This window comes from Protopterus annectens, chromosome 9.part0, assembly GCF_019279795.1.
Source record: "Protopterus annectens isolate FY-2018-M chromosome 9.part0, PAN1.0, whole genome shotgun sequence".
Lineage (NCBI taxonomy): Eukaryota > Metazoa > Chordata > Ceratodontiformes > Protopteridae > Protopterus > Protopterus annectens.
In genome coordinates this window covers 885,958,486-885,986,232 of record NC_056743.1, presented here as the reverse complement: position 1 = coordinate 885,986,232, position 27,747 = coordinate 885,958,486, and the positions used below count along the sequence as shown (strand labels likewise).

The 27,747-nt window shown below is 40.0% G+C and overlaps 1 protein-coding gene and 1 long non-coding RNA gene across 2 annotated transcripts in view; one reads left to right on the top strand and one right to left on the bottom strand.

The window, feature by feature from the left end:
- Positions 1-27,747, top strand: part of NDUFA4L2 (NDUFA4 mitochondrial complex associated like 2) — a 143,175-nt gene that overhangs the window by 51,300 nt on the left and 64,128 nt on the right. The window lies entirely within an intron of this gene.
- LOC122811642 overlaps positions 17,442-27,747 on the bottom strand; it is a 304,142-nt gene continuing 293,836 nt past the window's right edge. Inside the window, exon 2 of the long non-coding RNA XR_006366275.1 lies at positions 17,442-17,671. This is a non-coding gene — a long non-coding RNA (uncharacterized LOC122811642). The remainder of the gene's footprint in view (positions 17,672-27,747) is intronic.

The window sequence follows — 27,747 nt, the reverse complement described above, 5'->3', positions numbered from 1 at the left end:
GGCCATAAAGGTGATGTATGGACATACCTAAAAATTGAATAACCGCAGGATGAACAACAGTCCAGGGAGAAAAGGAGGAACATGTGCATCCAGAAGGAAAAAAGAAGAGAACTGGGAGGAGGGAGGGATTGAATACTGCAACAGTGAAGAGAAGGACATCTACTATTATGGTAAGATTTTTTACAAGGGGCGGCTCGTGCTATAGGACTGTGGGACTGCAGCCCTCCCACCTGTAAAATGGGTCCCCCACCGTAGAACACACAAAAATAAAAAAAATCTACCCACCGAAGAACATATAAAATTGAATAAATATCTCCCGGACTCCGCGCATGCGTGCTTAGTTCCCGACTGCTGTGTTAGGCAGACCAGAAATCCAAGCACGCATGCTCAGGCATTCCTGAGCTCCAGACTGCTCAGTTAGGCAGTCTGGATAGGGAAGGCAGGAAACTCCACCCTTCCAACCCAAAGATCTGTGCGGTGATGACCGCACAAACTGGAAGGTCACCGGACTGCATCGCCCGCAGGCTGGACCAATAGCAGGAGGTTGGAGCCTCCTCGCATCTCGCGGGAGACCACAGCATGCACGGGCCAGTATGGAGGACTGATCGGGCGGGGACAGGATCGCAGAGACCACGGATTTCTGGAAACAGGTGATCGTTGGACTGATCGGGCAGGCACAGGCTCATGGAGACCACAGCATGCAGGACCGATTGGATATCTGGAAATGATTATCACATGGCAGGCCATTCTGGAGGTGTGTGTGTGTGTGTGTGTGTGTGTGTGTGTGTGTGTGTGTGTGTGTGTGTGTGTGTGTGTGTGTAAAATGCCCCACTTGCTTCATGGTGGTGGGTAGAGAAAAAGGCTTGAACCCTGTACCTTGGGCCCAACAGCCTGAATTCCCTACCCACCACCATTTCTAAAACATTTGCAGATTTTTGCCTCATGTCTGTTCCTCATAATATCTGTGGTTTCTGTATTTTTGTTACTTAAAACAGACAGTAGTGCAGTGGTAGCAGTGTTGCCTGACAGTTATGGATTGTCTGGTTTGATTCTTGGCTGGGGTGCCTTCTGTGTGGAGTCTGTATGTCCTCCCTGTGTTTGTGTGGGTTTGCTGTGGTGTCCTCAGTAAATATCTGTCCCTATTTCTGAACTGTATTCCCCCATTATTGTCTTTGTCCAGGTTTTTTTGTGCCAAGGTTGAGAGCTATGGTGATAACTGAATTCACTGAATATGTTTGGGGGCTGTATTCCCCCATTATTGGCTTTGTTCAGGTGTTTTGTGCTAAGATGTTGACAGCTATGGTGAGAACTAATTCACTAAATGGTAGCCATTTAAGTTTCAGTCTTCCTTTCTTTCATAAAAATAGATTATTTGGCATAGTGGTATGTTGCTCGGGCTGTTTTGCACAGGGACCTGGGTTCAATACTTGGCAGTGAAATGTATGGTAACGCAGCATTTTATTCTAGCAACTTTCCAACATTATATAAGCAATGTTTAAAATGTGTCCCTGGATTTTGCCCCCCCCCCCAAATAAATGTTGGCTTTGTCCAGATTTCTTGTGCTGCAAAGTTTAGAGATACAGCTGAGTGTCGAGTAGATTTTACAAGGAGCTGAGAGCTGCAGGGGAACAAACATTTAGTGCTGCTTATGCAGAGTCTGCTTACATTGTAAATAGCAACAGGTAATGTACTTGCTTTTGATGTAGAAGGCTGTGGGTTCTACTCTCACAGTAGGTAGATCCATTGCTGATACTGTACTCTGTTGTAAAGGGGATGGATGCTGCAGTCCTCTTTGGCGAAGATACCTAGTAACTATGAACCTGTTATCAGTTTGCCATCCATTCCCTATTGCGATATTACTAGCATTATTATTTTTTTTAATGCAACATAAGCAATTTATTCCTCAAGGGCAACCAGCACTTTATTTGTAGATGAAACAATGACATATAAAGTTGTTTGCTAGCAGTAACCTCTTCATTAGTTAACATATTTCTTTAATGTGGAATTATTTAGATGACTTTTACTTCTTCAGAGATCGTGCATATTTACTGATACTGGTGGACTGTAGAAGTTTGAGAAGACTTTTATGATGGAAATGTTCTGAATTGGGCAGTTTTGTCATTATTGGTGCATGCATTTTGTTTCATTGTTTAGTGGAAACATGTTCAAAACAAATTTAAAATGCCCTCTAACAACTGTACTGTATTGTACAAGGAATATAATTTAATACAGTCAGGAAGGTGTATCAAAGAGCATGTGTATGTTTCGTGTTCAAGGGGCCTATGGTTTGAAAACAGCCCAAAATTAATCTTTATCTGCCACTGGCAAAATGTATTTTCTTTGAATGTGGGTTTCAATGCTGTTTCAATGAATGTGAGTTTCAAGGGCAGAGAAGTTTTAATGCTAAGTCTATTTTCATTGCAAGACTGCATTGCTTTATTTAGCATATATCTATTAGGGTCTATGCTGTAAAATATAAAATAAAACTTTCAATTGAAATCCATATCATTGCAGAAGTAAAGCAGTATGCACATTACAGTGTTTATGGCAAATGGGGCAAAATAATCAAGGATGGGACATTGGAATGGCTACAGGGGGGACGCTCCATTCGACCATGATTTTGTGAGTGGGGGAAGGGCAGCAAACTCAGACAGCCCCAGCTGAACTATACCTATCAACTGTCCAGAAATTTGCAGAATGAATAGATTTTTGCTTCTTACTTTTGGTTTGTTCCTCATAAAATTTGTGGTTTTCTGCCAAATCATTTAGGAATGAAGTCACCAAGTAATGACAGACATTGAGTTTCAGACGTCTTGACCTTCAGAAAAATGTATGCTAAAGCAAGACCTGTTATTCTATCAACTGTCTTAAGTTTATACAAGAGCAATTTTTAGTACTGTTTGCATGTTCCCCCAATATATTTGGCCTTGTCCAGATTTCCTGCATTAAGAGGTTGAGGGGTACGTGCAAATCGCTTTATAGAATTAGGAATATCCAAACCTCTCAACTGTCCCCAATTTTGACTCAAAATGTTGCTCTCCCCCTAATAATCCCTCTGCAAAGTGGCAATTTTGGAAGAAAACTTGGAGGGTTTACAGTTATAAATAACTGTAATGATTAGAGCTATAGATTACTTTTATTTATGTAGATCTTATTTTGTCAGCTGCTCAAGTTAGCAGTACTAATTTTAAAATGTTGTCCCTTCTTTGACAGGTTCTCAGCTGTATTGTGTGGCAATTTTATATTTTTGCATAACATTTTTGGTCTGTTTTTCATAAAATTGTGGTTTTCTGGCAAATTAGTAGCAAATCATTAAAGATTGAAGTTAGAAAATAATGGCAGACATTTGAGTTTCAGATTTCATACCTTCAAAAATTCATACTAATGCAAGACCTACTACTATTCTATTATCTTTCTAAGTTTATAAGAGCAATATTTAAACATTGTCTTTATTTTTGGGCCTGTGTCCTACTTCTATGTATGGCTTTGTCCGGATTTCTTTCTCTGAGGTTGAGAGGTATGAGTGTCAGAGCCATCACAGTCAGCCAGAGACATTTCAAACTGTGGCCTACTTGTTGCACCCCACTCCCCATTGAAGTGGCTCTGGATGTGTCCAAGCAAGGCAACGAGCAGTTATGCAGTGTACGTGTGCAGAGTATTCCCCTATCAAAGGTAGACCACAAGTACAACTGTGGCTTTTCATCTGTCCTTGATTTTGCAGAATGTTCTGGTTTTGAAGTTTTCTGTCATATTTTTATACTGTTGATTTATGCTTCTTATTATTCAGAAAATGCATGCTGTTGCAGTGCCCTGTTGCTCTGTATTAAAGTAGCAATGCTTTATTGACCATCAGGTAAGCTTGTCGGAGAATGTAAGATGCAAGTAAGCTTTAATAAGCGTACTGTTAAAGAATTACCAACATTGAAAGCCTTTTCATTGTTGCCATGCAGATAATATTTACATAACTAGATAATCTATAAGCCTTGGGTATTGAAATGCATATGACAGTATTTGAAGTAAAGGACAGGATTACAGTATTTTCAGAAGCTCATTACATTTGTTGGAGACTTGCAGTTATCTTTGCAGGCTTTACCCGTAAACTAAACAGAATGCCAATCTAAAATGTGTGGTCCATAACTTGTGCAGTAATCCTTTAAGCAATTTATCTTGAGCTTGTTTCTTGTTTGCTGTTCATTTTTTACTTTGATCATGTGTTCCCCATGGAACAAGTAGATAGTTGTCATCAGGCAGCAGGTCTTTTTTGGATAAGAAACATTTTTACAAGTGAGGGTATCACAGAGATTGCTACTTTCAGCATGTTACTTGGTAATTTTATAAAGCTGAATATAAATTATAATTAGAACTGCAGTGCAAGGAGAAGTGGTTTGAGCTGAGTGCTGCTTATTTTATACTTGATTTTGACTGGCATTCCAGTAATGTATTTAAAAAGCAATTTATTTTTTCATGCCTCACAACCTTTGTGTTTCCATCTAGATATTAAGTAAGTTGTCACGTAGCCAATGCATTGAAATATTTTTTTCTTCTACACTTCATTTTGTCTTGATTGGACTCTCGTAATGATGGTTTGGCACCCAGGGCAGCATATTTAATTAAAGTTCCAGTTGGTGTGGTTTTGAGCATAGCTCCACCCCTTTCTAGTTGGTCACACCCCTGCCCATTGGTCCCACCCATTCAGCTGTCTCCTGCAACCCCCCTTTAATATGAAGTCACCAGCCGCCACTGGATTTTACACACCTGTACTGTGCCCTTCCATATCACTGCTGCAGTATTTTTTTACTAAAGGGAGAGTACAAAAGCTGAACAGGAAACTTGGAGGAAGGCCCAGCAGAGCCCTCAAGAAATCCATGCAGGATAGCTCTGGCAAAGCCAGCTCTAGCCCTGGAAACAAGTTCATAATGCTTGGTAAGGGTATGGACAGCGGTCCAAGTAGCAGCCTCAAGGATAGAATTGGAATCCAGTCCCTTGAAAAAAAGCACTAGAGGAAGCTACAGCCCTGGTAGAATGAGCCTTTACAGAAGCAGAAAGGCATCTCCTATGAAAAGAGTTGCAAAAAGAAATGCCCTTAAAGATCCATGAAGAAATAGTTTTAGACACAGCCAAACCTAAAGATCTAGGATGAAAAGAAACAGAGTTGCTCAAACTTGCAAATGGCCCTAGTCTTATCCAAAGAGTACCTGAGCTGTCTATGCATCTCCAAGGTGTGAAGAATCTTCTCATCTGTGAACTGCAGAGAAGGAAAAATGTGGGCAAAATAATAGACTTGAAGAGACAATTCATTAACCACCTTGGACATAAAAGCAGGATTAGTATAGAGAGAACCTGTCCCTATGAAAAAGTTAAAAAAGGAAGAACAGCCATAAGGGCCTGAAGTTCAGACACTCTCCTAGCTGCAGTAGGGGCCAAGAACAGTCTTCCATGTACAATGTTGAAAGAAAGCTGAAGCTAGAGGCTCAAAAGGAGCCAGACTCAGTTTTTCAAGAGCAAAAGGTCCAAGGAAGGAGGAATTGGCTTCTTGAGAGGCCTAATGTGAAGGATGCCTTTAAGAAATTGTTTGACCTCAAACCTAGAGGTCAAATTTATTTATCTATTTTATTTATTTAACATTTGTTTACCAGAATAATCCTGCTGAACAGCCAGTGTCCATTTTCAGCAGAGTCCTGGGTAGAAAAGCTCCATACAGAGTATAAACAATTTAAAATAATCAAGGTGACAACGTTTAGGATACACGTATAGAAAGATTAGCTAATAATATAAAGTATAGTCATGTGATCTTACACTTTATAGCCAAGTGTAGGTGCAGTGTTTTGACATTAGAGTTTTAGTGTAGTATAGGCATATAAAACAATATTTACGTGTACAAAGAGATAGAGAAAGAGTGTAATACAGTATTATGTGTTTGACTAAAGCATAAAGGGTAGGGATGCCACCTTTTCAAATGCCCAAAGTGGGACATTCTGGGTACAAACATCAGATTTTGCAGGGCAAAACATACCCAACAGCCAGTACAAAGGACAGTAGTTCACTTTTTTGCCTAAATAAAAGCTTATTCTTGTAGTATTTTAGTTGCTTATTCTGTTTCTTATAACATTTAGGTGTTTAGATACAGAATGACTTTTATGCAACTATTACATAAAATATAGGAAATATTTTTGTCCTAAAATCTCAGGACATTTGCCATTTTTTCAATTTTTTTGCAGGACACAACTGCCCAAAGAGGGATTGTCCCTCGCAAAGTGGGACAGGTGGTAACCCTAATAAAGGGTAGCTTCATTCAGCAGGGTGGGAGTTCAGGGAGGTCCATTGCAGTTAGATAACTAGTTGGTGTATAGATGAGATTCTAGTTGGGTTTTGAAGGTGGACATGCATTTTTATAGCCTGAGGTCAGGAGGAAGGGTATTCCACATTTTTGCAACTTTGTGACTGAAGAGAGTTTCCCCAAAGCTGTTTTTACACTGGATATTTTCTATCAGAGCTTTGTTACTGGATCATAACTGCCTATTTGAATTGTAGAAATTTAGGAGGCCTGTCAGGGCAGGTTTTTTTTCAGGATAATGTAAGATTTTATTTATTTATTTATTTTACATTTGTTGACCGGGAAGAGTCCAACTGGATTACAAGTCCATTTTCAGTGGAGGCTCGGGGAGAAAAGCTCAGAGAGAACAATTTTTTTACAAAACATAGTTTTAAGGACAGACTTTTGACATACAATTTCCGTAAAAGAGACTTTGACATGCATATTAACTAACAGATAGGATACATTCATTCTCTACGATATAATATTAAATTTTAGAAGATATTCCTAAGTTTAGGATTCCACTGAGAGACATAGAATAAGCCTCCAAGAGAGCAGATGATGCTCGCTATAGTTGGGAAGGATAACAAGTTGATTTTCTATGCATCTCCTCCTGGTTTTAGTTGAGAAGTATAACAAATTGATTTATAATGTGTTTTCTCCATGGTTTTAGTTGCTTGTGGAAAGCACAACATTGCTGGGTTAGTTTTCCCTAACTCCTGGACTGATGGGATGAGCAGTAGATTAACAGTCCTAAGTGGGTACAATACTATGAATGGTTAGCTTTGCAGAGGTACTTAAGTTAGGTGAAGTGTTATAATGAGACATTAGCCAGGGGGGGATACAGGAGCACGGTCGATTATTCAAAAAGTGAGTTTTAACAAGTTTCTTGAACTGTGATGGGGATTTGTTGTCAGTTAAGTGGGCGGGCAGGAAGGGGAGTTCCAGGTTGAGTTAGTGGTATTGTAGTAGGTTTGAGAATTCTAACCAGTGGAGTGTATGCAGGGATTGGCAGTGGTGGGAGTGTGATCTTGCGTTGGTAGTGAACCTCGCAATTTTGGTATAGCATGTGGACAGTCTATTAAGGTCAGTTTTATCTAGGTTTGTTAATACTGGGCATGTATACAGTAGTGTTGATAGTAGATGGGTTCTGGCTATGGCGATTTTAACGTCGGAAATTAGGTAACATTTGCAGCAGTAGAGGGGCCATAGCTTCTTGTGGACTCTGGAGACAGCAAGGGATATATATTTGTTGTATTTTAGTTGTTGGCCAATGGTTAATCCTAGTAACTTGGCTTCTGGGACTGGGGTAATGATGGTCTTGTCGGCTGAGGATATGGAGAAGGTAGCATATCATGACTTTTTGTAGGGTGGAAAAAAATAAGTTGTGCTTTCTTTGCGTTTAATATTAATTGGGATTTGTTTAGCCAATTTTCTATTTCAGTGAAAGATTGTTGGGTTTTGTGTTGGAGAAGTTGAATGTTGGATGCAGAGCAGATCAGGGTTGCATCATTGTCGTATTGGACTATTTTGGTGTTTGTAATTATGGAGTGGAGTTGATTTGTAAAGATGTTAAACTGGAGGGGGCCAAGGATGGAGCCTTGGGCTATACCAACCAGGAGTGGGGGGGTTAGGGAGTTAAGCCATTTAACAGACTGATGGCAGTTGTCTAGGTAGCTTTTAAGCCAGAGCAGGGTGTGGCTGTCAAGGTTGTGATTTGAGAGGCAGGGTAGGAGTTTATTGTGGGAAAACTGTATGAAAAGCTTTGGATAATTCTAGAAAGGTGGCAGAGACAAGATTGGTTCCCGTATGTGCTTATGATGTTGGTGAAGTTAATTAGGGCAGTGGTGGTGCTGTGGAATGGGTGGAAGCTATGTTGTGAGTTGGATAGAAGGTAGTTGGAGAGAAGGTGGGTGAGGAGTTGATGGTGAATGCATCTTTCTATAATTTTGGATAGGTGTGAGAGGATTGCAACGGGCCGATAATTAGAGAGATCCATGGTGGGACCACACTTGTGGTGGGTAATAATGAAAGAGGATTGCCACAAGGTTGGGATGGTGCATTCAGTAATACATCGATTTATTAGCAGTGTGATGGGGTAGGCTATGGCCCTAGAAGCTAGTTGGAGGTATTCGGCAGGAAAATTGTCGGCAGTGAGGGTGGTTGGTTTAAGTTTTGCTAAGAGTTTTTGGATGCTAGATATTGGTATTGGTATGAGTGAAAACGGGGTAGTGTTAGTCTGGGGTTCAGGAGGTTACTGGGGGTTTGTATTGTTTAGAAGTTTAAGTATAGAGGAAGTAAAGTAGTCATTGAAACTGGAGGCTATGTGTATGTTTGAACCATCTGTATTAGGTGGAGGGGGGTTGCTTTACCGGGTTGGAGGATGCTGTTCACTGCAGCCCAGAATTTTTGAGGGTTGTTACTGTGTTTTCTTTGTATGGAAGTGTAGTGTCCTGACATCTGGGTTGCTGCATTTTTGTGTTTTAAAAGTGTAGTATTTTAGCTTGGCAGACTTAACTTGTTTGTTTGCTTTATTTCTAAGTTTGAGGAAGGCTTACCTAGTTGTGAGTGTTTTGTGTTGATGCCAGATTTTCCAAGCCTTATCCCTTTTGGATAGGAGTTGTCGAAGACAGGCAAGCTGAAAGATGAGCTTTAACTGGAGAGTATGCCAACCCAGCATGGAACAATTCATGCAATTAAGAGAACCAGAAGAACCTCCACAGAAACTAGATCCTGGTTACAAGCAAAGTACCAGACAAATTTTTTTTCCATTTGGACATATAAGATCTCCTGGTACTAGGTTTTCTGGCCTCCTGCAGAGCTCAAAGCACTTTCTCAGAAAAAAAGATGCCTAAAAGGGATCAAAACCCTATCACCCACAGTGTGAGATGAAGAGTAGTCAAGTGGGGATGGATGTGAGACTCCCTGTCTTGTGTGAGTATGTTCACCCTGTGAAGTAGCTTGTGGTGATTGCCTTTGGCTAGGTGCAGACGAAGATGGAATCAATGCTATCCGGGCCAAAAGGGAGTCACCAGCAAAATTTTGGAGGAGTCCCACTTGATCTTGAGCACGACCCTTGGTATGAGATGGGGGGGGGATATATAGAAACATCCCCTTCAAAATAAAACATGGAATCCACTTTCCATGCCAGAGGTCTTGGGACTCTGGTGCAACAAAAGAGGAAGTTGTCTGCTCAGAGGGGTGGCAAAAAGATCTACCTGAGGAGTACCTCACTGGTGGACAATGTCCACAAACACATCTCTGTTATGCATCCAGTCATGAGCCTATATTATGGATCTGCTCAGAGAGTCTGCCAGTGTTTTGTTCTGAAGGAATATAAACAGCTTGAAGAGTCACCTGATTCTTAACAGCCAGATCCCAAACCTGAAGAGCTCGTCTGCACAGAAGGTAGGACCTTGTCCCCCTTTGCTTGATGATGCACCAAATCACTGTAGTATAAGTCTGTGAAGATTTTGAGATGCCTTGGAAGAGAGTATGAAAGGTCTGAAGATTAAGATGGAGAGCTTTCATCACCTTGATGTTTATATGGTCTGCCATCTAAAGAATGGACCAAAGACCCTGAACCTTTAGACGGCTGAAAGAAGTACCCCACCCCTCATCTGAAACATCTGTCAGAAGAGACAGACTTCTGTTGAAAGCATCAGCAGAAGGACATTTGTAGAGAAACTTAGTCATCAGGCACCTTATAAAACCCATCAGGCTTTTTAGAGACTGGAGGATGGGAATCAGATGCCTGAGAAGCTGCTGAAAAAGTGTATAAAAGGGCAGCTAGAACCAGAGGAACAGCAGAGGGCTTATGGGATACTATCTGGAGGAGTTCATAAAACCTAAGTACAGTCCCATTTAAAGAGTTCCATCATACGAGAGACAGTATCCCCAAAGGAAAGTTCCTCAAAGGGAGAATCTGGCCTAATGAAATCCTAATTCTCAGAATCATAATTCAATGGAGAAGGAATCTGAGAAGAATGCACTAAGAGCTATTCCCCAGAGTCCAAGTCCTCCTCAGAAGAGTCCTGCCCCTTAGGCCTCTTATGTTTAGTAGACCAAGGAGGGACAGGAACAGAAACTCCCTGGGGAGGCTTCAAGCCCATGAGTACATTAAACAACCAGTGTGTAAAATCTTGCCATTCATGCTGGGGATCTTTGAAAGCATGGGAAATATGTTTAGTTTTCTCCTTCTTCTTTAAAGGGATATCGGCTATAAAGAACTTAGAAGATTTGGATCCTTGCCAACACTCGGTCAACGTAGTGGGAATCTCCTCCCAAACAAGAATATGCAGAATGTCTCCAATCCCTCAAATATGATCAGCCAAGCTTCCCCATCAACATTAACAATGGACGCCTATAGAACCCTCGAGGACATGCAAGAAGTCAGATCCTTGCTGGCCACTGACACAGTCACAGCAGAGGAATCTGATGGAACAACTGGACAATCCCTGGAGCTTTCACCAGCCTCAAGAGGGACATCCAGGGGAGGTGGGTACAGTAGCCAAATCTGACCTAACTTTTTTGGCCATCTTCTTGGCAGATGGCTGACGCTCAGAACAGGATAATTCTGGCATTGTACCTCAGAACCGGATAATTCCGGCATTGTACCCTGCAACAACTTAAGATGTTTGTTCTTTAGGTAGATAAACAGAAGAGAGATGATTATGAAGGGTGTTAGGGACAACTGCCTGACAAATCCATCAAGAAGTATGGTCATGAGAAGCACCCAAGCAAAAATGACACTGCTCATGATGGTTCTTAAGGGGAATCTGTCTCCCATACTGACATTTTCCATTTCTGGATGACATGTAAACTCACAAACCAAAAGAAAACTAAGATAAGAAGAGAACCCCAATGAGGCACTTATCTGAAAACAGCTTGGTAACCAAGACGCACAAAGGAGCATTCAGATTGATCATTGAAGATGGTGTTAGGGAATGGTGGCAAAGAAGTTCCGAGGTACATACATCACCTTTATTCCCTATGCCATTTGTGGGGAGCATACATGTGATGCAAGATATCCTTGAAAATCTAAGGCTTTGGTATACTGGCCGAACTTTGAGCTACCCTTGGCAGTTGATCCCTTTTTGTAAAGAATACTGCAACATTATAGGCAGTGATATGGAAAGACATCAGTTGTGAACCACACTGATGATCATTTGTGTCCTTGTACCAAATCCCTTTTATATGTGTGATCTGTCCTTCCCCATTGGAGAACAGAAGCCTTGACTTTTTTTTTTCAAGCAGACTTGGGTACTCATTTTTGTCCCTTCCTTTGTAAAGCATCAGGAATGCTTCTCATGGATGTGGCTACAACCGATGTGCTCCACTTAACAAATACCATATTAAAAACGCATCAACAGTAGTAACTCCCCCTTTCTGTTTCATTTGTAGCATGTTTTCTTTATTCTCCCATGCTGCATGTTTTCTTTATTCTCCCATGCTTTTCCTAATAAAGAAAAGGAAATGTGTATGCAGCCTTCATGCACACTGTCCTCAACGTCCACTTTCCACAGTGCCTACAGTACCTCTTCTCTTGGTTTTATCTGCCCTTTGTTTTTCATCCTTTCCATTCTACAAAGATGTAAGCTTCCTCCCTGTCCATCATATAATTTGCATACTCCCCTGTGCTGACATCCCAGCCATGGCTGTGTACTACGTCATTGTTACTGCCCTCTCCATCATATAATTTGCATACTCCCCTGTGCTGACATCCCAGCCACGGCTGTGTACTACGTCACTGTTACTGCCCTCTCCATCATATAATTTGCATACTCCCCTGTGCTGACATCCCAGCCATGGCGGTGTACTACGTCACTGTTACTGCCCTCTCCATCATATAATTTGCATACTCCCCTGTGCTGACATCCCAGCCATGGCTGTGTACTACGTCACTGTTACTGCCCTCCATCATATAATTTGCATACTCCCCTGTGCTGACATCCCAGCCATGGCTGTGTACTACGTCACTGTTACTGCCCTCTCCATCATATAATTTGCATACTCCCCTGTGCTGACATCCCTGCCATGGCTGTGTACTACGTCACTGTTACTGCCCTCTCCATGATATAATTTGCATACTCCCCTGTGCTGACATCCCAGCCACGGCTGTGTACTACGTCACTGTTACTGCCCTCTCCATCATATAATTTGCATACTCCCCTGTGCTGACATCCCAGCCATGGCTGTGTACTACGTCACTGTTACTGCCCTCTCCATCATATAATTTGCATACTCCCCTGTGCTGACATCCCAGCCATGGTGGTGTACTACGTCACTGTTACTGCCCTCTCCATCATATAATTTGCATACTCCCCTGTGCTGACATCCCAGCCATGGCTGTGTACTACGTCACTGTTACTGCCCTCTCCATCATATAATTTGCATACTCCCCTGTGCTGACATCCCAGCCATGGCTGTGTACTACGTCACTGTTACTGCCCTCTCCATCATATAATTTGCATACTCCCCTGTGCTGACATCCCAGCCATGGCTGTGTACTACGTCACTGTTACTGCCCTCTCCATCATATAATTTGCATACTCCCCTGTGCTGACATCCCAGCCATGGCGGTGTACTACGTCACTGTTACTGCCCTCTCCATCATATAATTTGCATACTCCCCTGTACTGACATCCCAGCCACGGCTGTGTACTACGTCACTGTTACTGCCCTCTCCATCATATAATTTGCATGCTCCCCTGTGGTGACATCCCTGCCACGGCTGTGTACTATGTCACTGCTACTGCCCTCTCCATCATATAATTTGCATACTCCCCTGTGCTGACATCCCAGCCACGGCTGTGTACTACGTCACTGTTACTGCCCTCTCCATCATATAATTTGCATACTGCCCTGTGCTGACATCCCAGCCATGGCGGTGTACTACGTCACTGTTACTGCTGCAGTATCACGGCTCTTCTTTTCCATGATGACCACTACAGCTGATGCTTCCTAGTTTCAGCTGTGGAGACATCGTAACTCGCAACTTTCATTTTTTCTTTTTATCCCTTTTTGACGTATCCATGACAGTAGTGTATATGTTTTCAAACTTGCACCTCTAAGTAATTTCTCTATTTCTTCTCACTAGTGGAGCTTAGTCCACTGACTAGTGTGATATTTTGAGGGGAGAGAGACACAACTTTGTTTCTTTCCTGTATCTCCATCCTTGCCTTTCTCAACTGCTTTGTTTCCAGTGGGAACTATTTTAGTTTATACACTATTTCATGCCTGAAATTCCCTGGAGAACATTATGTGACTGTCCATTTAAAATATGCTAACTTGGTCTGAAACACTTTCAGTTTGTCACTCCCTACATGAAGCAGATTTTCACACTCCAGGACCAAACAGAACTGACTCCTAGACCGTTTATTAACTACCAGTGATAATTGGCTGATGCTGACACAGAATGCCCCTTGTTACTGACAGGCTGCTGGCTGCAGCGATATTTTAAGGAAGGCTTAGCGCAACCAGTGTGGCTGACGAAGCTGGTGTTGACAAGGCAAATCATAGAAAGAATGAGGAAGTATGAGGAACACTGATCTCTATGAATGAATGATCTTCCCAGTGTAAGATGTTTTATAAAAATCCCCAGACTTTGTGCTTATTTATCCTTCTCCTTAGCCCTCTATAAACTTACATAATACATTCTTTCACACACAAATTTTATATATCTGTGTATGTATGTATATAAACATATATGTGTGTATATATATATATATATATATATATATATATATATATATATATATATGGTTCCCTATCAGAAGCCTGAAACACTATAAGCCTGAAAATCAAAATCCTGAAAACTATAGACTGAAAATTCAAAATCCTGAAAGCCCAAAATCCTGAAACTCAAAATCCTGAAAACACAAATAATGCTAATATGTCACTATAAAGACACTAATATCTACCAACTGACCCTGACCCTAACCCTAAGGTCCGTCACTATCGCACACTTACCTGACCCGCGCCCTAACCCTAACTCACTTAAACCGCCCCTAACCCCAATATTTGTCACTACTGCATACATGCCTAACCTGCGCCCTAACCCTAACTCACTTAAACCGCCCTAACCCTAACATAAAACCAATCAAGACACTTACCTGAACCCAACGCATGACCCAACACCACAGGGCTAACAATAGCAAAGCCACAATGACGTCAGTATGTCCATTTTGTGTTTTCAGGATTTTGAGTTTCAGGATTTTGGGCTTTCAGGATTTTGAATTTTCAGTCTATAGTTTTCAGGATTTTGATTTTCAGGCTTATAGTGTTTCAGGCTTCTGATAGGGAACCATATATATATATATATATATATATATATATATATATATATATATATATATAAAATGTGTAATATGTGGGTCCCCTTTATATGCTCAAACTTTCAAAAGTTCGACTTTCATATGGCCGAGACCATATTATCAAACTTTTGAAAGTTCGAATGTTCTTAACAGAGATCTCGATGCAGCACGGAACAGGAAGATTTCCCTTTTCTGCACTGTAATGCGATCTCGGAGTTAGTATATATAAATAGCAGGGGATGGGGGGGTGCAGGGGTCTTGCCCCTCTGCTAAAACCATTCAGATAACTTTTTTTTTTACTTTTTTATTAGATGTTCAAACTTTAACTGCGGTGGTGGTGCTGCGGTAGCATTGTCGCCTCACAGTTAGACATTGTCCGTTCGATTCTCAGATCGTCTTCTGTGTGGCGACATGCGTGAATGGGCGTTCCTTCGTTGAAGGTTGTGCGTTAGGCCCAGCAAGCCAGCACGTAAAACTCTACTGCCAATCATTAGCGGACCGGATTTCCGCTGTGGCGACCCCTAACTGGGAAAAGCCGAAAGACACATTAGATGTTCAAACTTTCAAAAGTTTGATCATATGGTCTCAGCCATATGAAAGTCGAACTTTTGAAAGTTCAATCATCTGAAGTAGACCCATGTATGCATGCGTGTGTGTGTATGTATATGTGTGTGTATATATATATATATATATATATATATATATATAGAGTGGTTCAGTGCATATATAAATGGGTCAGTGTTACTGAAGAATTAATTTAACTCATTACAGCAAACACTCCATTTTCTTCCAGCTTATAAATAAAAAGAAAACAGTACATAGAAAATTTTAGAAATGAAAAAATACCCAATGTTAATAGAGTGATAATGTAGCTTAATGACAGATTAGGGAGTCTTTTACAGTTGACTTATGTAGTCTGCTATATATTTGCCCCTTCCAGGGAGGAAGCTTTGGTTGGTACCTGTGTTGATAGAATAATCAGATGACAACTATACAGTCTGTTCAAGCTAAACTGATTGCTGTATTTTTGAAGCATATAACCCAAAAGATAGCATTTGTAGGACTAGAAGAGCACAAAATACTGCAAACTGGAACTTTGTAACTCAGCATTTAGTGTGCATCCATTCAAGCACCAGGATCTGCAGTGATGTCCAACCATACAATACAGAAGGTCAAATGTACAGAAAGTGGAACACACTACTGCAAGGAGTGACCAACAATTAAAATTCTGGGAACAGCCAGTTCCAGTTCTGTGGCATAGAAAGATGAACTCCGGTCACCTGTGACAGTCAGGGCTTTGATTAGTGGTTTGGGTGCTTGTAAAAGATGGCCAGTGGGGATGGGAGTGAGTAGTCACTGCCAGCTCACCTATCACTAGAAGAGGGAAACTGCCCTGGTTTATCACAAAGGTAACACCTTAAAGGGTCATCAGGCGCTCACTCAGTGGAGTTCAGTGCCAGCCAAACTGTCATTACCATTAGTGCATTCATACTAAGTACTGAGGGGAAAGTAGCCTGCAGAGGCATGCTTCACCTCAGCAGGTAGCAATTCCAGGCTCTGTGGAGCTGCTTAAGGGGGATTTGGGATCAACGGGCTGGCTTAGTCCCCATCATCTGACTTTCACTGGAGAACAGTGAATGATGGTGGATCACAAACAGGAATGAATGGGCCATCGAGCTTCTTTTAGCCTAGAAATACCCAGCTCTTGTTTCAGTGGAACAAGAGATTCAGCTTTGTGAAGGAAGACAAAGTCCTCACCAAGATCCTGGGGAGCACAAAAACGTACAAGGACTTGTCATGCTCTTCTCTGTACAAGTAGTTTGTAAACCGACTACTAATAGGGCTGGCATGTACCTCTACACTAAATTATGTGGGCAGAACTAGCACCCCCCCCCCCCCGCCTACAAGATCGGTTTCACTCTCTTCGTCCTATAGAATCCTCATCTGTTAGCAAAAAGTGCAATATTGGCAATTAATTTGCTTCATTCTACCCTAGCTCCCTTCAGATGTGCATGTCTGATTGGATCCTATGTCTGCAGGGTAGGTAAAAACCTGTGTGTGGTGCTGAATAATAACGTAAAGGCAGCATTGCGTAGTTTTATACAAAGACAAATTTGGTGACACAACGGTTGTTAATTTCTGCCTTACATGATTATTGTGGTTTAATTCTTACATCTGGATTTCTTTTAATACCCTATTTACTAGTATAAAACCTAGAAAACAAATTGATTCATCTTATAAGTAAATGCATGCATGAATATGGTATTCGAGTGCTGTACTGTTTTTAATACTGATGTATGCATTAAAGTGTGTGCAGTTTTTTTACCTTGTAGTTTATGTGGCAGTTGTATTTCTGGATTTTCTTATTCTAGGGTCTTGTAAAAAGCAGTGATTTGTTGGAATGATTGGTGTTGAACAGTACCCAGCTGCATAACCACATTTAATAATAATATAGTTGTAGCTAGATAAGATACTGCACCCCAACACCCACGCCCCATCCTCCTTTGCTTATTTCACTGATTATTTGTCAGTATATTATTTAGATTTGCAACCTGACATTTCATAACCCCTTCATATAATGTCAATAAACTTACAGGAGATAATTAATTATTACTCCTTCTATCCTTCCCAAATCAATAGAAATTTGATAAGCTTGAGATGTAAAAATTAAATAGTTAAAAAAAAAAGATACAGAAATACACTGAGTAAGCTTCCATTATTAATAGGAAGACGTTCAATTTTCCAATTCGTATATGTTTACTGTGTTCATTCAGGAATTTAGAAGGCAGGCAAAAATCACAGTGTAGATTAACTACTATATAGTGATCAGATTTTATTTATATTCTGTCACTTATTTGCATAAATCACACAAACACGTATTCTGTCTTGAGCCTTAATTTACAACTGTTTAGCTGAATTATTTCTTTCTTCACTCCTGGTGTGGAATATTCTTTGAGCTGTCTCGTACAGTTTAAAACTGAAACTGCTGCCCTTTAAACACACTTGGTTCGTAGATCTTTTATTCCTTGTTGCCACATAATTTCTAAATGAAAACAAGATGAAAATATTACTGATTATTTTGCTTTGGTGGCAGAAAGCAGACGAGACAGATGGTTGCAGGTCAGTTCATAAGAAAGCACTTCCTGTCTGCCATTATTTTATAAAACATTACTAAAGTGTTAAACAGTACTGTCAGTGTCACCGCTGAAGGGATTGTGATGGTGCACATGTTCTGCACAGGTGTCATTCGCTGTAAAAGTAAATGAAGCCAGCATTAAACACTTGTAAGCCAACCTTAGGATTAACTCTGTAGTCATAGTAGCCAGCTTACTGTAAATGGACTGCTATCTTCACATAAAGCAAGGAGACTCTACTCCTTATAGTGCAGAAAAAGAGTGGCAGTTCCATTGTGAAAACAATTATCAAATTAGGATGAAAATATTTGTCATTTGCATGTATAAACTTGTGGGGAAGTGTTGTGTAGTACTTTGCAATGTTCAGCTGCAACTTTCTGATGTCCTAGATAAAATTTCACGATAAAGTTGCATGATAGTTTGTAGCAGGTATCTGTAAGTAATTGCTTTGCGAACTGAAGCACGTTCTGCTTTCCCGGGGAAAAAGTGGAAGATCACACAGGCCAGAGAAGAGGTACTCTCGTATCAAGCCCTTTTCGATATGGGACATTTCAACTCTCTAAGTAAATAATCACCAATCTTGTCTTACCGCTTCAGTTTAACTTTCTTTAACTGAGAATACCTCAGGGATTACTTCTGTGAGGCACTGTCCCTGAGAACTAACTCATGAAACACTAACAGCACAGATCATGCTTATTTCTGAAGCATAAACTTTATAGTGAATTCAGCTGTGTACTGGTCTCCCAAGAGATTCAACTAGAGCACTTACCAGCAGTTTATAACTCCTAACTGCATTCCCAGCAATGAGACAGGCATGTAGTTGCTCACATGGGAAAATAAACACAAATGTATTCGTCTTTTAAAGCAGTGTGTGTTCTTTAAAACTGCCTTGGAGTTGAATTCCAAAGCAATTTATATTTGTAGTCACTCACAGGCTAAGTAAAATATATGTGCAAATCAAGTGGAATGATTATTGTGAGATTGTTATTTTCTTCATTGTCACATTTGTAGTAAACACAGGTCAAAATACCTTCAAATATACATCAGTGTCAACAGTCTTTACACTGCAACTGTCCACTGCTTTGCATCTCCCATCTAGTTCAGTCTTTCTTGACTTCTACAATAATTCTTTTATTTCTCACTGTCTTTGTAAAATGCTGGTTGCATAGACGTTTTTGATGCCTTTTTATTATGTCACTACATTAATCTACCCTTGTAATACACCAGAGCCACTGGTACAGATTTTTTTTGTTTTCATTTTTTTCTTTTTTTTTTTCAGTAAGAGATGGTCCAGGATTATTGTTTTGTTACAGATTACAGTCCTTCACTGACTGTGAATTTCATCAACGTCACACTTTTCTTGGAGAACAGTTTGGTGTTCATCTAGTAAACTGACTTGATTTTAACATGCCTGATTTTTCTTGAAGATGGAAGCTTTTGTGTGTACAGGGCTTGTGATGCTACTCTGTGGAGGGTGTCCATTACACTTCCTCTATAACTTTTGTCAATTTCTGGAGCCGAGCTGGATCCAGTACTAGACAACCTAGCAGCTGACTAGGGCCAGTCTTGGCTGGGGGGGGGGGGGGGCTCGCACACACACACACACACACACACACACACACACAAAAAAAACCTTCCATACAAAAATCACAGCCCTATAAAAAAAATCCCTTCATTAAACACATAGCCCCAGCACCCCTAGTGTAAAGATGTTGTCCTAATGAGCAAACACACAAACAATGCAGAAGAGATTTCTGATGTTGGCAGCAGAGAGAAAGACAGCCCCAGACACCCTAGCATATGTCCATTTGGGAGATTTGATTTTATTTAACATTTGTTTACCAGGAAAGTCCGACTTGGAACAAAGCCAATTTTCAGCGAGGCCCAGGGAGAAATGCTCCAGATGCATATCTTTGTAACATGGGAGGAAAGCAGAGCACCCAGAGGAAACCCACATGAACACAGGCAGGACATGCAGACTCCACACAGAAGGTACCCCAGCTGAGAATTGAACCGGAGAGCCTCTTGCTGTGAGGCAACAGCACAACCGCTGCACCACTGTGCCATCCATGTGTAGATTTTATTTGAGTACAGGGAAATGCATCCAGCAGTTATAATGACAACTTATGGTTGACTGCAGCAGTTCAGCACAACAAGCATCTGCACTGGATATTTTCGTGTTGGCAAGGCAGTCCGAGAAACCCTAGGTGTTGGAGATTCAGAAAAACACATTCATAAAATCCAGTGAGTACACAGGAGATTTTATTTAAAGATGGGGTGTGTTTGTGTGGGTGAGTGAAAAATGTCCCACTTAGGGGCATTAAGTGACTTTGCTCAGAGTCAAATCTGAACCTTAATTATTGCTAGTCAAGTGCCTTAAACCTGCATACCAACTACCAGGTCTTCCTTGTATTGTAGATTTATTTTTTTTTTCAGATCACTAAGGATTTCAGTCTGTTAATGTCAGTCAGCATTTCTTAGTTGTGTCATTCATTGTCAGTGATGCAACAGGTGCCACATTTGCTTCTTTTAGTGCAGAAGGTTGTGGGTTCTGTTCCTACACCAGATAGCTCAATTGCTGGCACTACAGTGCAGGTTGGGGGGGTGGGGGGTTCTGTACTAGAGATGCCTAGTTATAATGAGCCTGTTGTCAGTTTGCCAACCATTGTCTACTGCATATCACCAGCACACCATTGTTTTATTATAACATAGGGCAATTTATTTTTCAAGGGTAGCAGTCACTGCATTTGTAGATGAAGCACTGAAACGCAATGTAATTTGCCAATGCAACATCTGCATTAGCAACAGCATTGTTTAAATGTGGAATAACTCAGATGACTTTTACTTCTGGCAATATCAGTCAATATGCACAATATTTGCCAGATTATAAGGATAGCAATTTGAGAAGCCTTTTATAGTTGAAATGTTTGGAAGTAGGTTGTCATTATTGGTTCATTACATTGTGTTTCATAGCCTACTGGAAAAATATTCAAAACTAGAAATTTGAAACACAGAGTAACAAAAGTTGTTGTATTAAACAAGGAATATAATTTATTGTTTTGTTTAGCAAATGGCTATCAGTGTTTATGCTAAAACATTTGAAATAAATGTTTTAATTTAAATATCTGTAATCATTGCAGAAGTAAAGACGAAAATAGTACACACAGAGGTTTGAACAGTGTTTATGGTAACTGGGGAGAGAGAATAAATAATGGGGGGGGTCTGATCCAGTACCCTGACCAGGGCCCCATTTGACCATGATCTGGCTCTGTTCCAAAGGGCTGACAACTGCATTGTCTTGGCTGAAACTGGACTAACTATAATTACTCACTTTCTTGTGTACAGTCTTCTGGAGACTTTGTTGATGGACTCGCCATCTTCATTTTACATTTTTTTAAAGGTCAGTTTACTTGTGAGTTCCATTTAAATCACTGCACACATTGGTGTTGAAGCTATCTTTCTACACGTTCAGTTATATGCTACTTCTGTAAAACTTTTGTTACTGAAGAACATGCAAAAGTGGACATTCAGTTTGCTTTAATCAGCTTTGTTGGTATGTTTATACAAATCTGCTGAGATAATTTCTTTGCTATGACCTTTCATATACACCTGTATTTTATGTTTGTGCAGTAACATTACAAAAAGCTTTGCAACTATTTACTTTGTAAGATTTAGTTCTGTTTCATATCATGTTGTATTGTTTATGCTTTTGAGAATTTTTGCTCCCAGACAGAGTCTGAAAACGGCCTATGGTTATCTGTGCTCTTTTGTAGTTAACACATATAAATAAAGAAATCAAGACATAAACAAGAACCTTGTGCTAAAATGGTATCAAAGTAAAGTATGCTGATTTGGGCACAACATGCTTTGAAATTTTAACATTACAGAAAATGCATTTTCTCATCTGTCTTGGTGAATTGCTGAAATGCAGAAATGTGGACAGTAATATGGTCATAATAATGGTTTGTTTGCATTAGAAACTGCAGTGGTGTTCAGGCCCAGACATTTGTAGGGTCAAGAAAACAATTGGAACTGCAAAGTGGGACCCCGTATGCAAGAACCATATAAAGAGTTGATCCACACTTAGTTGTACTGCTAAGCTGTAAACCTACCATTCTCCTGCAGATAGAGGAATCCTTTCTAGATAGGATAAGAACTCTTTCTGGATATCTGGATGTGTAGTTAGGCTTATAAGAAACACACAGACTATAAATACCTTAAACTTAGAAAACTTTTCGTACAAAACCTTATAGCTGAACTTAGCAGTAGGTAACAGCTGGGGCAGGGTCAGGCCCCTGCATTGGAGTGGAGTCATGAACATGTTCTAACTCATCAGTAGCAGCTACCCTCCATCCCTCTATTACTTGAGCTTGTCTGCATTAATTTCCCATCTTATAAACAAAGTAAAATACTATATTTGGTCAAATGCCTCATTACACCTTGCAAATACTGGGTCTCATTGGCTGCAAAAGTATCAACCAACATGGTTTTAGTGTTTATTTCTGGCATTCCTGTCATCCTATCCTGTTTGTTTGTTAACCAGAGTAATGGACTAATCCAAGCTGGACCCATTTCAGTCACATCCTTTGGCAGCATAGCAAGTAGCTACAATACAGATACAGCCAGAGTGGCATAGAAGAAATGATTACAGTGGATTTATTCTCGTTAGGGTTACTAATGGATGCACTATGTGATGAGTATTTATATATGTGCAGTTAAGATAGCTACAAAATAATTAGTTTCTTTCAGTTTTGTTTCAGTGAACACTTTTCAGCCCAAGTCTGAAAAAAACATTTTAGATGTATTCTTAGAAGGAGCAGATGTGAATATATACACCAATACTACATAGTTCAGCATAATATCAGTAGATGATTCTTACTGTTCACAAGATCCTGTGTGCTAGGATGTTAAGGACTTGAAAACTATTACTAGCAGCTATTTCCACAGCAAAGTTATAAATTTCCCTACACTGTTAGCTGTCATGTTTTGTAATCCAGATATTCTTACTGTAACAGAAACATGGCTCCATCCACATGTAAAGGAATAAGAAGTTCTCCTACCAAAGATATTCTCAGTATGATAGAGCCCACAAGGATGCAGCATTCTGAGATATGATAGAGCCCAAAAGGATGCTGGAGCTCTCATTCAGATTTCCTCACTGAAGGTAGTCACCATCTCATCTGCTTGTTCTATGCAACAACACACACTTATAGTAACTTTCAAACTCAGTGCTGTGAAAACCTTGACTGAGGAATGTATATTCGTCCCTCCTAATTCCTTAAAGACACTGCTGACAACACTTTTTCATAGAGTGTTCTCCATCGGGAATTAAACATTGGCTGACACAGTATGGAGAACAGCCTCACTCATTGTAATGTCCAGCTTTGTGGTACTGATTCCATGTTGGCAGTGGAGGACTAAGACACTACACTGGGTAACAGAGGAGATTAAAGACCCAATGACACGACGGAATAAGCATCGGAAGCTCTGCTGCATAGAGAAGGCAGCAGACTTTACATTAAATTAGTGAGTTTTCTAACAGAATGAAAGCTGTGGCTGCACACACAAAATGAAGTTCCTTCCTTAATATCAAATCAAAAACGAATGTAATCAAAGAGTTATTGATTATTATTATATGCCTGTGCAGCCCAATCAGAACAATGTAACCCAACTCCAGTCCCAAGTCCCCATCTCTGGATTTTGCAAATCATTTAATCTAAATGTTGTTGACAAGTAATTGTAAAACAGTTCACTCACTGATCTCGACAGAACTAAATCTTACAAATCAGTTCATTTCTTGTGAAGGTAAGAAGAGACAACCTATGTCAAAGCAGACTGCTGCCAAATGGTTGTCTCAGGCTACTACCTTTTGTTACACTCACCATGACAGAACTATTCCAGGAAGGGTCTCGGCCCACTCTACCAAGCCTTGGTTTCATTTACGGCATGTTGGAAAAGCTTGAATTCTATAAGCAGCAACTTGGTCCTCTATACATACATTTTTAAAGCATTACAAGCTTGATTCCTTTCTTAGGTCTAGAACAAGCTTTGCTAGGACCATTTTCCTGGGGCTTGTGGACTATTCACCTTCCATCTCCCAAATGTAGTAAGCTAGGGTAATCTACTCATACAGCTAAGGCTACTGCAGTAGTGATTAATATGAGGCACAGAATAGTTGTGTAATCTCCACTGTCTGAAATATTCAAAATTGCACATATGGACTGCTTCTATAAAACTTAACAGCCAGTTAACATCCTCTCTTCTTCTGAGCATGGATTACATACTGACTATGGTACTAATTCAGGACTGTTCGACTTTACAAATCTACTCTTTGGAGGGCTGAACTAGATTATCTATTAGTGCTGCTTTTCTTGACCTCTGTAAAACACACAACTCAAATTACCATGCTGTGATGCTTTTTATATGTTGAGAATTTAGGGTTTGCTGATCAGGTCACAACAGATTCTTCAGTTCTCTGGTGGAAAGGAGTCATGTTGTAAGCTGTGCCAGCCTTACATTATTTGCAGTGCTAATTCCTTTAGGATGACCACAGAAATTGATTTTTGGCCTACTGTTATTCATCTCCACTTATGGATGATGTCACAGCAAATATTCATTCAGCTTGTAGACAGCTGCAAACCTGACTAAGACTGGTTATCATAAAACCAAAAGCGATGCTGGTCATATAAGAGACTCATCAACTGACTCATACATTCATAGTTTATGCAAAGAAAAAGTCCTCACTGCAGATGTCATTTCTGTAAACTTATTTTGTGTTACAACTAAAGTTTTGAGCAGCATGCTGCATAACAAAATGGTTACCCTTCCCACTAGTCAAAACATTAGGACTTGTATACAGCAAGAAAATTCATAACTGACATCATAGAAGTCACTGTTGCTAGGGCATGCTTACTTCCTAACTTGTTATATATCTCTGGCATCATAGCAAACCTGAACTCCTTGTAGACATAAGAACTGGTTGAGTAGCTAGTTGTGTCCCTGTTCACCCCACTAGGACATATGTTTTTTTGTTTTTTTTTAAATAATTACACAAACATGAATTTGGGCCATACTGAAGCCTGTCTCACCTACACAAATGTTCAGTCTGTCTTCCATTATCCAAGCAGATGCCTGCATTCTTTTCATTAAAGGAATGATGTGCTCAACACTGCTCATACCCACTCAGCGCATACATTTCTTACTGAGCCTCTCTCTCTCTAATAATTATCTTGGAGTTTTTTTTTTCTCAGATACAATATTTAAACATTGGAAAACCCTTCCATTTGCAATCTGCTAAACCTATTCCCTAACTGTTTAATTATCTTTGTAACAGTGGCACACATCATACTAGTGTGTTCATATCTAATACCTTCTTTGCAGTTCTCATAGTGGCATTACCTGGACTTGTTTGTACCTAATACCACCTTGGTAATTCTCTTACTAGGGATACTTGGCCTGGTTCATACGTACACCTTCTTGGCAGTTCTCATAGTGGGGTTACCTTTCCTTATTCATAAATGCACCTTCTTCTATCACTCCAATCTGTCTTGCCCTTACACAAACTAGAGTAAGTTACTAATGGAACAACTATCAGTATGCCTTATATTTTTATAGAATACATTTTTGCAGTATTGCATAGACACATCCACTCATTCCATTACTGACTGTTTTCATTTGATTCTTCGTACCGAATGAAAACCTTCTGCACCTGCCAAAAGGTTTCATATTCAAGTACTTCTGTAAAGCCTTTACATAGACCATCAAACGTCATTTAGATGGTTTAACTAGTGCTACCAGTACAGTTTGGCTTCCATTACATTTCACAACACAAATCCTTTTGTCATTTCTGATTATTTAACATAAGTTGTCCAAGTCTTCCTTGATAGCATTAGAATCATTCTTATGTCATTTCAACTCAGTGGTACACAGGGATGAAAACCTGAGGTGAAAGTCCGACTATGAACCAGATGATGTCTTACTATTAGAATCATGTAAGACCACTTGACCCTTCATCGGAAACTGCAATCTAGCTTTGTAGAGTTATGCCCACTGGATGAATAAAACTATGATTTTCATCAATCCCCTGAAGTCTAATTTGAGATGCCACAGAAACTGCATGGTAAACTTGCTTATGTTAAGAGCTCTTAATAATGTCAATGGAGATGTATTTGCTCTCATGAAATGTAAAGAAAAATACGTGACTGTTTTCTGCTCTAAAAATACAGCTATTGTGTGACGAAATCTAACATATTTCTGACTCAGGAAGGAATTTGTTTGCCATTAATTGCAAGTAGGCCATAAACTGGAACAGTCAGAAAACTCTGGGTTAAGGCTAATAAAAGTCCATTGCCTGCAGGTGACAATAATATGTGAAATTGTGTATTTATTTGGAGATAGTCTTTCTGCATTTTTTTGTGTGTATAAGAAAACTGTGTTTACCCTCTGCTTCCTGTGAGAAGGAAATACTAAGGTAAATATTTTGAGATGAATCAAGTATACTAGTGTATCCTCCTGAAAGGCCATGATGCATCAACATTTGTGTAAGCCGCTGCCTGCAGGTTGCCTGTATAATCTTTTAGTGACCCGGCACAATTAAGGATTTCAGTATTCTTTCAGATAGGTAATTTAGTTAGTATTAGCTTTCATTTTAAATATTTACCAGTACAATTAATTATTTTAATGTTGTTTGTGAAATTGTATTCACCTCTGCATACTTGACTTGTATCAGTGCTAACCTTTATTTTCCAAATAAAATTGTTGTTTATTTTTAAGATCGTGTTTTTGATAGCTGTGTATTATACTTAGCTGAGCAGAGGGTGTTAATTAGCACTGTAGGTTGCCAAACTGCTGAATCCACCTCAAAGTCAGACCACTTTGTCCATTACCAATGGTATATATATATTTTTTATAATTGTATTGGTTGTTGATCAAGATTGACATGGTAGCTAGGGGACCCTTTGGCAGATCTGATTTGCCAGGATGAAAGCTGTGGAGGACTGGAGTATTCTAATAGCCTTCCCTGGGAAGTATAAGTAAGTGTGTGTGTGTGTGTGTGTGTGTGTGTGTGTGTGTGTGTGTGTGTGAGAGAGAGAGAGAGAAAGTAATTTTGTTTGGAAGGCAGTTACTTTAGTAAGGGATTCCTGAAGACACTAAAGTTCATAGAGCGAGAGAGTGCTGCGAGAAAGAGGCCTGGGGTTCTAGGCCAAAGATTTAGCTCGATACGTTGTTAGTTTGTAGCCCAAAGATTTAGTTTGATACGTTGTTAGTTTGTAGCCCTAGTGTGGGTGTGGTTAAGGAAATTCATACTCATGGCAGCAGTGCAAATTTCCTGTATGCTGTTGAGGCCAGGTTACATAAGATAGTAAATCAGATCTGTGAGCATCTTTTCTAAAGTTAGTATGATAAGTGGCAGTGGTGCATCTTGGAAATCATCCCTGTGGTGGCAGTGGAGTGGATCCAAGGACCATAGCCCTATCCCTGTTATATACTGGAGTTAGTTTGGTCGTTCATGGTGGGATTCAAATTCTATCTGTCTGACAACTAGGCTCTTGCTGCGACACTCCTTAATACTGTCCCCTTTTAAGTAACTTGCACATAAGAAATCCATTATATATTAAACCTCTGTAATATTTGACCATTAATAAGTTGTTCTGATAAGTAAATGTTACTCTCTGATATATTTGCACACATACTTTCCTTTGTATTACCTTTAAAATCAATTGTCTGTGCCCTTGAGTCATAATGCATAAATAGGTCTTATAGAACAGATGCTTTTGAAAGTCTTCTATTTTTCAGCTGAAAAGGTTAAAGTGCCATGAGCAAGAAGAAAACCTCATGCTGTCCACACTGGCTACATGGTACAAGTACAGACTATACCCAGTAGATCTGATAGGTTTGTGGACAGAGAGGAGCTTTTGGCCATTTGGATTGTAATGACTGCTTGGGAACATAGTTGTGTAGAATGGTATTTAGTGCTGGACAGGCA